This window comes from Apium graveolens, chromosome 10, assembly GCF_009905375.1.
Source record: "Apium graveolens cultivar Ventura chromosome 10, ASM990537v1, whole genome shotgun sequence".
In the NCBI taxonomy this organism is placed as follows: Eukaryota; Viridiplantae; Streptophyta; class Magnoliopsida; order Apiales; family Apiaceae; genus Apium; species Apium graveolens.
This window is the reverse complement of record NC_133656.1, coordinates 144,533,380-144,545,502: the sequence shown is the minus strand read 5'-3', so window position 1 is coordinate 144,545,502 and position 12,123 is coordinate 144,533,380. Positions and strand designations below refer to the sequence as shown.

The 12,123-nt window shown below is 37.9% G+C and overlaps 1 non-coding gene across 1 annotated transcript; it reads left to right on the top strand.

Annotated features, from left to right (window-relative positions):
• Positions 1-888: 888 nt before the first annotated feature.
• On the top strand, positions 889-995 carry LOC141694169 (small nucleolar RNA R71). Its single transcript, XR_012563495.1, has one exon. It is a non-coding gene; the product is annotated as a small nucleolar RNA R71 (small nucleolar RNA).
• Positions 996-12,123: the final 11,128 nt, after the last annotated feature.

Below are 12,123 nucleotides of genomic sequence, written 5' to 3'. Positions count from 1 at the left end.
GGCAGAGTGTGTTCAACAGTAGTCTTCCTTGGTTCCGCCTCTTTCTCCTTTTTCTTAGATTCTTTATCTCTAACTTCAGCTTCTACTTCTTTTGCCTTTTCATCCTCAGCTACTTTTCCAGACCTTAAGGTAATAGCTTTGACTTGCTCTTTAGCTTCCTTCCTGCCTGGTACTTCCGTGTCACTGGGAAGAGTGCCAGGTTGACGATTGAGCACTGCATTGGCTAATTGACCGATTTGATTTTCCAAGGTCTTGATAGAAACCGCCTGACTCTTACACAACAGCTTAAGTTCCTCAAAATCAGCACTAGTAGGTGCAGCTGCACTTCCCTGTTGAGGATATGATTGCCTTGTAGCATACTGCTGTGGTTGCTGGAATCCAGGTGGGTTAAACTGTTTACTCACCCCTTGCTGATATGGTGGCTGAATAGCATTCTGATTATTCCCCCAGCTGAAATTTGGATGATTTCTGTTATTAGGATGATAGGTCGCTGGCACAGGCTGCTGTTGTCGCTGATAATTATTCACATACTGAACAGATTCGTTGACAAGAGAACACTGATCCGTAGCATGAGAACCTGCACAAAGCTCACAAACCATAGCTATTTGATTAACTCCATACGTAGCCAGAGAATCAACCTTCATTGATAGCGCTTGGAGCTGGGCTGCAATAGCGGTGGCTGCATCAACTTCCAGAATACCTGCGACCTTGCCTGACGTCATCCTTTGAGTTGGGTTTTGATGCTCATTTGCAGCCATTGTCTCTATAAGATTATACGCCTCAGTATAGCTTTTAGCCCATAAGGCTCCTCCAGCTGTTGCATCGAGCATGGGCCGAGATTGGGCCCCCAAACCATTATAAAAACCAGTGATTACCATCCAATCCGGCATTCCATGATGTGGACATTTTCTCAACATTTCCTTGTAGCGTTCCCAAGCCTCGCACATAGATTCTGTAGGTTGCTGCGCAAACTGAGTAAGAGCACTCCTCATAGCAGCAGTCTTTGCCATTGGATAAAACTTCACCAGAAACTTTTGCGCAAGATCTTGCCACGTAGTGATGGACCCAGCTGGTTCAGAATGTAACCAGTCTTTAGCCTTATCCCTCAGTGAGAATGGGAAAAGCCTCAACTTGATAGCCTCATCAGTCACGCCATTATACTTAAAAGTGCTGCAGATCTCGACAAAATTTCTTATGTGCATGTTGGGGTCTTCAGTTGCCGCTCCTCCAAAAGAAACAGAATTCTGCACCATCTGAATAGTGCCCGGCTTGATTTCAAAGGTGTTAGCTTGAATAGCTTGATGAAGGATGCTTGACTGAATATCATCAATTTTAGGCCGAGAAAAATCCATAAGAGCTGGATCAGCTTGAACAATACGATCTCCCATGTTTACTGGTTCTTTCTGCTCAGCGCCTGAATCCGAATCCTCAAAATCTAACTTCTCCGGAATATCAAGAACTTCATTTGTCTCCTCAGTTGTATCTAAAGTCCTCTTGCGAGCACGAGAACGAGTTTGCATAAACGCTTGCTAAAGTACCTGAAACACAACCGAAAAGAGTAAGTAACTACTACGTCCTAATCACTGAGTCCTAATGACCAATGATGGTAAGTACATAAACTAAACAAATACGTCGAGTCCCCGGCAGCGGCGCCAAAAACTTGTTAGGGCGAAAACACGCACTAATATTCACGCAAGTATACGCGTTCGCAAGTAATATAGAATACTTTCTAGTTCGTTCCCTCAGAGACTCAGACTAAATTATTGTCTAATTAAACTCACTCACCAATGTATGATTACTTCTCAATGTTAAGATAATAACACTTAAAATTGTTGATCAAATATTAACTATAATTAACTACTTAATTAACCACTTAACTAACACTTCAAATTATCAATAATAAAACACTCATGAGATCACAACTTCATTATTACTTCCTTCTATAGCCATTGTTATTACATTTAGCATGTGACAGTGATGACATTAATCGAATAACACGAAACTGATAAAAGCCAACTTTCATTGTACTAATACCATTCTACCAAGCATCCATAATTAAGATAGAAGTTGAATAGTCATCAATTATGTTGAGTTCCTATATGTCTACAGAAATTGACAACACAACGATTTAAGCACAAGTTATTCCTTTTGATTACATAGGGCAAATAAAACTGTTAGAGTTACCCACTAATCATGCACAACGTACATGAACCTATGCTAGCATGGCAAGTTCTAAATCTCAAGATCCACCGTCGCTTCACAAGAGATTAACACCCTATCTTATATGTTCGTGACGCACATAAGACGAATACGCGCTACCAATACTAGATATCATGCAATCATCACACACTAAAGTATTAAACAATTAACTAAAGAATTCCATAATAAATCCATTATAACCCCATGATCATGATTAGCCCATAATAGAACTCATCGCCATCATGGGTTCATATGAAATCATGATAAACAAACACAAGAAAATAATAACTAAACTAATTATATTAAAACAGAGTACGTCACAAGAGTAAATAAGTCAAAGCAAGAAAACTAGCATCCAACGTTACAACGAAACAAGAATCACAAGAATATATGCTTCCTCTTCGTTGCGGTGTGCTAAATCGGTCTTCTTCCTTATCTCCTTCGCTTCTTGCGTAAAACACAATCTAAAACATAATCTCCTTAATACTCTTTATGAAAACGTCTCAAATCTACCTATATAATAGTCCCATAAAACTCAGATTACATAGAAGTTGGAAGCCACACAGAAGTAGAAGTCTAAAATAATTCAGCTTTTTCCCCGACCTTGCGCGGCCGCTCAACATTTCTGCGCGGGCGCGCAGGCTGCTGCGCGGCCGCTCAGCATTGCTGCACGGGCGCGCAGGACCTTACTGGAAAAATTCCAAGCTTGCTCCGTTTCTTCGCCGTAATCTGCCCATTCCTTTCCTCTCGCAATGGTGAACACATGCCAAGGCTTATTCTTGATGATTCCTCCCCCGAAATGCAACTAATACCCTGAAATGCATAAACACTAGAAAAACGCATTAAATACACAAAATACTTGATTTCAAGACACCAATTTAAGCCATTTTAAGACGTTCTAAGTGGTATAAAATGCCACTTATCATTCTACAGATGAGAAACTTTGCAAAAAGTTTGCCAAATTGATGCAAAGTAAGTATGAAATGAGTATGATGGGAGAACTAACTTATTTTCTTGGTTTACAAGTTAAGCAAGTTAGTGATGAAATATTCATTAGTCAAACTAAATATATTTTTGATCTTTTAAAGAAGTTTGATCTAATGGATTGCACATCTGCAAAAACTCCCATGGCCACTGCAACTAAGCTTGAATTAAACACTACTGAAAAGTCTGTGGATATTTCAAGTTATAGAGGCATGGTTGGCTCACTTCTGTACTTAACAGCTAGTAGACCAGATATAACGTTTGTTACATGTTTATGTGCTAGATTTCAGGCTGATCCTAGAGAATCTCACTTGATAGCTATTAAGAGAATTTTCAGATATCTCAAGGGAACACCAAACCTTGGCATTTGGTATCCTAGAGATTCTGGTTTTGATCTAACTGGTTATTCAGATGCAGATTATGCAGGTTGTAGAATTGATAGAAAGAGTACAACATGAACCTGTCAATTTCTAGGAAACAAGCTTGTGTCCTGGTTCAGTAAAAAGCAAAATTCAGTTTCTACTTCTACAGCGGAAGCTGAATATATTGCTGCTGGCAGTTGCTGTGTACAGATCTTATGGATGAAAAATCAATTGCTAGAATATGGTTTGCAAGTTGAGAGAATTCCTATTTTCTGTGATAACACAAGTGCAATTGCCATCACTGAAAATCCAGTGCAACATTCAAGGACAAAGCACATAGATATCAAGTACCATTTCATAAGGGAACATGTGATGAATGGTACTGTGGAACTACATTTTGTTTCAAGTGAGAAGCAACTTGCTGATATCTTTACCAAGCCACTGGATGAATCCACCTTTTCAAGGTTGGTAAGTGACTTAGGTATGCTTAATTACTCTTAAATTTATCTGAGTTATTTTGCAAGTTGTCATGCAGCCAAAAATTTAATTGATTTTTCAGTCTTGAATGAAATTTTGGCTAAGTCAAAATTTACATCTCGACGGATAACCATTATCCATCGAGTTTATTCATCCGTCGATAAACTATTTGCTAATGAAAATCAATCACTTTTCTGGAATCTTTTAAAACTCGACGGATAATTGTTTATCCTTATCCGTCGAATTGTCTTTATCTCAGCCGCTAATTCCCTGTACATTATCCATCGAGTATACTTACAGTTTGTATGCATTACACGGCGGATAATGGGTGGAATTTTTACAGTTTATTTTTAAACGGCTATTTTAGGCAATTTTCTATTGGTTAATTTACTTTACTTTATTATTTTCATCAGTTATTTTTGAGATAGTATAAAAGCTTATTTCATTGCAATTGGTTTCTTTTATCATTCTCAAATTCAACTGCTCTAATTTCATTCTCTCTCAAGCAATTACTCTCCTTCTCTTCAAGCTTTCATTCTCTAACAATGGCACCTGTAGTAAAGATTATGTCTCAAACTGGGTTCATTTATGAGAAGAACAATTTCACTGCATTGGTCAATAAGGGTATTCAGCAATCAGAGGACTACCACAAGATGATGGACTTTGTGAAGAACTGCAAGCTCAATTACGCTATGCTGGAATCACCCACAATCTTCTGTGAAGTTGTTGAAGAGATGTGGACCACTGCTACCTACAACTCTTCAGATAAGACCATCACTCTAACCATTAAAGGTAAAGAATTCTGTATCAATAGTGATGTGATAAAAGCATGTTTCAAAATTCCTGATAATAATGTGACTTCACCACACAATGACACTGATATTATCAATATGCTTAATTCCATGCATTATGCACTCCCTACTTCTAAACTGAGTGATATTAGGAGAATGGGTCTTAGGAAGGAGTGGAGTTTCATGTGTGATGTAGTTACTAAGATTTTCTCTGGAAAAGTCAGTAATTTTGATTCAGTAAATATTTCCATGCTTAACATGCTATACATGCTAGTTACAAATAAATTCTATAATTTCAGTGACCTTGTATTATTTGAGTTAGGTTTTAAATTAGGTGAGTTAGCTAAAAGAGGTAAGAATGTGTATTATGCTAGATTTTTCATGTTTTTGGCTAACCACCTCTGTGAAGAGATTGTGCTTGAGAACCCAAACAACAAACTGGTTTGTTGGGTTCAAGAGAGAAGACTCATTGCAGATTTGAACAGGGCTAATCATCACAAGGATGTGCCAATGTTCTACTTTCCTGTAATGCAGGCACCTCAGGTAAGTGAGGTAAGGTCATCCATCCCTACAACTATTCCAACCTCCACTATTTCTTTGAATTCAGGAGTAGCTATGGCAACTGTGCCAATGACCAAACAGTTGCCTACCAAAGCCTCCAAACCTACTACCATTTCCAAATCCAAATCAAAGAAAACCCCCTCTGGTATCTCTCAAAAGATACCAGTTGAAAAATCCACCAAAGCCAAAGAGGGGAGTGTGAAGGAGGGTAAGTTAGGTGAGGGAAGGGGTGAACATCAAAGAAACCCCAAGAATAAGGTTGGAGAGTTGAGTGAATCCCAGCCTAGCCACACTGCAGTTTCACAACAAACTGCAGTGCTTAAAAAGGACAAAAGCTCACTTCTAGCTGCATCCTCCCAAAAGGATGTAGTTATTAAACAAAGCTCTCAGCCAAGAGCACAGGCCAATAGGGTTAGGGACACAAGCTCACCCCAAACTTATACAAGAAAAAAGAAATCTAAAACCTCTGGGGATGCACAAGGCACACACACAGTGCAAACTGATGCTAAAGACACAGTCCTTGCACTCTCTCAAATTCAGTTTGATGTGGCTCCAATAAATGTTGAGTCACAGCCAAAATCTCTAGTTATAGAAGCATCTCATACACCATACTCACCAACAAACTCTCTGGAAGTGGATATGATAAACACTTCAATTCCTGATTCCCCTTCTTTAACTCTGTTGGGGAAGCAAAAATTCAGTACAAGTGAGCATCATCTTTTAGATGATTTGTTGGCTCACTTGCCAATTCTTTCAGAAACTATTGTGACATCTGTGCCCCAAATATCTTCAATCAGCACTGAGTCAACAATAGTTTCTCTTCCCACCTCATTCATTTCTACTCTCTCGACGGATATTGCTCATCCGTCGAGTAGTGATTGTATCCCGATGGATAAGCCTAATAGCAGTTATCCGTCAGATAGCACTACCACTCACTCGATGGATATCACTCATCCGTCGAGTATCTCTGCACAACTTCAAACTTCAATTATTTCAAGTGCAGAAGATCTAGTGGTTGTACAGTCACTCCTAGGATCGAGAGAGCAGAGTGCTATGAGTGAGAGTCTGGGTTGCTCCCAGGAAAAAGGAGAGGAAATGAGTGAAAATCAGCAATCCATTTATTCAGGATTAGCAAAAGGGAGTGAGAGGAGTCCCACCTTAGTAGGTGAAGGTGAGGGTGTGAGGGTGGGGAGCCAGGGTGAGACCCTGATAAAACAAAAGAGAGAACATGAGAGAAAAGCAGGTATAGAGGGTATAAGGGTGGATCTAGTCATTGTTCATGAGTTAATGATTGTGGATGATGCTGAAAAGGAAAGACAATTTTAGCAACATTACAAAGCTGTAATTAATAACATTTCCTTGGATGCTGGCACTTTTACTCATCCTGTGTCAGCCTATCAATTGTTGGTTGCTCAGGGCAATGAGGAGGCAGAAACGACTTTAAATCTGGTGCATACTTCAGAATCTCTACAAAGGGATAAAGCTGCTGTCAATTTGATGCCTCCTATAGCTGGTGTGCCATCTGAGGAATTTGGATTAAATTCTAATGATGATGACTCTATTTCATTTGATGGAAGCTTGAACTTAGGGGGAGATGAAGGCCCAAGTTCTATTCCAGATTTACCTGAATGGGCATTGACAAAGGAGTCCACACCAGGACAATTTAATATATCCTTGGTCAAACAAATCATGACTATCCAAAAGGCCATTCAGAGGAGCTCAAATGCTGGTACCAAGGCTATTCTTCAAGCTCATCTAGATTCTCTACATCTAATGAAGCTACAACAATTAAGACAGAATCTGAGTGTAGATGAACTCATAAAGGATATAGTTGACTTGAAGACCTACAATTCTGAGAAACTGGATTCAATCATGCCATATGGTACCATGCAGGATCTATTACTGAGACTGAGAAGAGAATCAGATTCTGAAAAGAAGCTGGCCAAGTTGGAAGATAGAGTTCAAGTTATTGAAAATTCTGTGGCCATCATTCTTCAAAATCAACAGTCTCAGACAAATCTTCTAATGCAACTGGCTAAAGCACAAGGCCTGACTCCTCAACTTGATGATAACAAAAAGGGGGAGAAAGAACCAAGTAAGGGGGAGAACGGACCAAGTGAGGGGGAGAAACTTCAAATACAAATCAACAAAGTAATTGTACCTTCAATTACTGTCTCAAAGCCACCAGTTGCAGATGGTATAGATCTGATTCAAGCAGCAGCAGCAAACTTGAAAGTTGTTGAGAAAGGAAAGTTGAGTTTGATCAACTGGGAGAAGATTGATGAGGAGATACAGAAGAAGTTTCAACTTGTCAAGGAGCCAGTTAAGTCAGCCATTCATCACTCTCAAGTCAAGCAAATCAGTGTGAATGAGATGAGCATGAATTATCTAGAAAGAGGACAATCTTCCTGCATCAAGTCTCCAAAGACTGAAATGATCCTTAAACCATGGGTAAACTATTCAAAATCATCCTTAAAGAACCCCTTGGATACTGTGTATGAGACACCCAAGCCTGATGAAAAGAAGCTTCTGTCAAGATCAATTATTTTCTACAAAGATCCAACTGATTCAGCTTCTAAAAAGAGGATTGCTAAGATATTCAGAAATGGGAAGGAAATTTGTGTGGTAGCTGGACATCCTCAATTTGCTCAAGCAAAGAGAGAAAAAAAGCCAGATTAAAGCAGGAAAAGAAGCAAGCTGCCCTAGATACAAAGAAGGCTAAACAAAAGAAAGAGCAGATTGCTATCTTAGCCAAGCTACAGGCTGTGAGTTCATCTCAATAGATTTCCTCTCAACCTTCTGAAGCCACTGAATCAAGGGAACAAGTTGAAGAACAGAAGAAATCTCCAAGGAAGAAGGAATTGGCTAAAAGAACAAAAAGGAAACTGGATATTATTGACAAGGAATTGGGAAATCAATTTCCTAAGGAACCCACACCAGCTACAACTCAAGCATCAAAGCCCTCTGTGGTATTTGAAGATATAAGGGTGGTGGATCCCTACAGGAATATTCATGGTGAACCTATTGTGCCCAAGGATGAGCCAATAGAATGGGATAACATACCAATTCCTGACTTCAGTCTACCAATCCTTAGCAAGCCAAAAAGGACAAAGTCAAGGGCAGTCAAGAAAGTGAAGCTGTCACCCCTCAAATCCAAATCTGTAGTCAAAGCTCAGCCCAAAGTCAATAAGGGAGACTACTTGTACTTGTGTGACATCAAAGAATTTTATGATCTAAACCTCTATCTGGATGAACTAGATGAAGTGAGGGGAATTGATGTATACAGAAACCTACCTGAAAGGTTAGTGTTAAAGTACAAAGGAGGAAAGGAGATTCAATGGCCACTTCACAGGATTCTTCAAGAGAGCCAAGCTGTACTGATTAAAGTTTATTCATCTTTCAAGAAGAACTTTGGGTTCAATGTCATTGCAAGAAGACTAGTATTGAAGAAGATGGAAGAACTAAGGAGTGTTAGAGCTAAAGATGCACTCCCAAAGACTCTAATCATCCCATACACAGGGAGAAGAATGCATCCAAGGCCCTACTGGCTGATGGAGTTCATAGATGACAAAGGGGTGAGAAGATTTTTCAGATTAAAAGACCAATTGAGCATCTCAAGCAATGAGACTCTCTTGGAAATGCAAGAAAAGCTAAATCTCTCAGAATTTGATGAACTGGAATTCCACAGGCAGCTCCAAAATCAGATTGATGAGAACAACAGAAAGCTTGGAAGAAGATCCAGACCTTCAAGAAACTAGAAAAATCTGCTCAGGCTAGAGGAGCATCTTGAAAATGACTGTGAGCCAAACTTTGTACATTTTGATTAATTGAAGCACTTTCAGTATTATCTACTTTTCTTTAAAGCTGTATGTTTAGGATGTTTTGTTATCATCAAGTATCTCCTAATTTATGGCTACAATTCCAGTAGACATAAATTGGGGGAGATTGTTGTGCATATGTTGTGTGCTTGATGATTTCATAGACAAAAAACCTAAGTAGATTTTACTTAGTGAAATAATGTAGCACTCGACGGATAAGAATTATAGTCCCGATGGATAACTCATTTTAGTCCCGACGGATGATGACTTATTATCCATCGAGTGAGTAGCTTATGTAATAATGAGTCTGTAGCACATTTCTGCATACACCTTTGTATAGATTCTGTAGTAGCATATAAGTCATGTTGACTTTAACTAGATATGCAGAATAGGTTGATTAATTGTACATAAATGATGTCTTGTAATTCTGCATAAGTGAAATGAAGTCAAGTGCCAAAATAGCTACCGACAGATGATTACCAAAGCCATCGACGGATGATCAAATGGCTATCAACGGATGTTTAATACAGCAGTCGACGGATGATCAATGAAGCCATCAACGGATGATCATAAAGTCGACGAATGATCATGTACTCAACGGATAAAGAATTCAAACATCAGTTGACAGTGACAACTGGTCACATGCGTCGAGATGTATGCAAATGGAATGAGGAAGCCTATTAACTGGGTAATAGAGAACAAAGTAGCAAAGCATAAAAACTGATAGTTTTTATGTTGATTCTATCTTTTTACTTTGTAATCTTGGTAATATATAAAACAAGAAAGTAGCAAATAGAAACGAAGATCTGAGATACAAAAAGTGAGAAACATTTGTAAGCAGAATTTTTAGCATTTCTCTATATTCTCAGTAGTTCAAATTTGTAAGCAGTTGTGAGCATTCTTGCACACAGAGTTCTCTCGATATAATATATATCTCTGGTGGAGTTATTTAAATCCACCAGAAAGTTTTTAAAGACTCTTGTTTTTAATTACTTATGTTTTGATTCACTTAAGTTTTTATTCCGCATTGTGCTAATCAAAACACTTATATTTATATTCGAGTTTGAACATTTTCATTTTAAGAAATAGGTTCAAGAATTCCATTCAACCCCCCTTCTGTAATTCTTGCTATATTGTTAAGGGACTAACAGGAAATATGTTGAAGAAATTGAGATGTTTGAAAGGAGATCAAATGAATTGAAGGCAAGTGGGTTGAGCAGAGTTTCAAAGGATGTACATTTTCTAAAAATCAAAGTTGGCAGATTCTCAAAATTCAGAATTCATCTTCTCAACAAATACTCATTAGAAGAATGGCTCAAGATAGTGGAAGCTCTAAGAGGGACTAAAATAATTGAAGAACTTGAAGTACTAGTCAAAATCAAGGACCTCATTAGAAAAGAGCCTGGCTATGAAAGTTTTACATAATGTTTGTATTTGTGAACTGATAAAAATTATCAATGTATAAAAGTGTATTTATAAATCTGTCAATTTTATTATATTTTAATTTCAACCCGGGTTAGTCTTTTTATCACGAATGAATTTGTGATAAGCAATCTTCTCACAAATTGGGGGAGATTGTTGTGCAAGAAATGCTTGTGTAATAAAAAGTCTAAGTCACATTGACAGCCCTAAGATTAAGTTGTTTGACAATCAATATTTTTATTCTATAATTGTATTCCTTGAGTCTATAAAAGTGTTTAAAAGATTAGATTGGGGGGGTTTCTGTGAACAATTTCAAGATAAGGAATCAACTTTGGTAGAAGCTCAAGTCCTGATCATGCCTTAGAGAAAAGATTTAGAAGCTTGAAGTTGAATAATGTCATTCTACAAAAAATATTCTAAGTCAAGATATCCACAAGTCACATATCAAGGGATATCAAAAAGTCAGTCGAGAACTCCAAAGTCACTTGTAGATAAGTCCCAAGAGATATCGACAAGTCATTTATGCATGTAGAGATCTCAGATATCGACAAGTCAAATGAAGATATAGAGAACTGGAGATATTGACAAGTCAATACCTCATGTAGAGATCTCAAAGATATCAACAAGTCAAAATGTGTATGTAGAGATCTCAAAGATACCGACAAGTCATTTCTACATGTATAGATCTCAAAAAAGTCGACAAGTCAAAATGTGCATGTAGAGATCTCAAGATGTCGATAAGTCAAAAGCCTATCGAGAACTAGAGATGTCGACAAGTTATTCTACATATTGAGAACTAGAGACCTCGACAAGTCATTTACATATGTCGAGAACTCGAGATATCGATAAGTCATTATACTTATCGATATGTCACTTCTCTACAGAACAAAAAGTAGATCTCGACATACTATCTCAAATTCAGAATACAGACAAGTTAAAGATTATCAGTCAAAAAACAATTCATTCTCTAATTTGGAAATTCTACAAAAGCAGGTTGAAGAATATAAGATCAAGGGCCAAGATTCACTAGACAAAGGATGGTCACAGACATGCAAGATTCTGCACATATATGCTAATACTAGAAAAGGAAATAGACAAAGTTGCTTTGGTTTAGTACATTTTAGTGCAAGTTTTGTAAACCCGTGTTGCTAGTCTATAAAGCATGCACGGGTCCTTGGTTTAGTTACAACAAACAGAATTCTCTCAAAATGAAAGCTGAATTTTTATTTTCTTAATAACACAGATTTGTAGTAAGACAAACTTAATTAATACAATTAAGTGAGTTTTTGATATTGTGTCTTATGTATTTTTATTGTCAAGCATTTTATCTCTACAATTATAAACTGCTTTGTTCACCAATAATCCAAATTGTTTTAAAAGCCAAATAAAATCCAAGAAACACATTCACCCCCCCCATGTGTTACTTTTATGTGCATTCAATATCTAAGACTATGCACATCTGGTGTCTCCACATCTGTCACATGACTTACCTCCTCTTCCAACACTCTC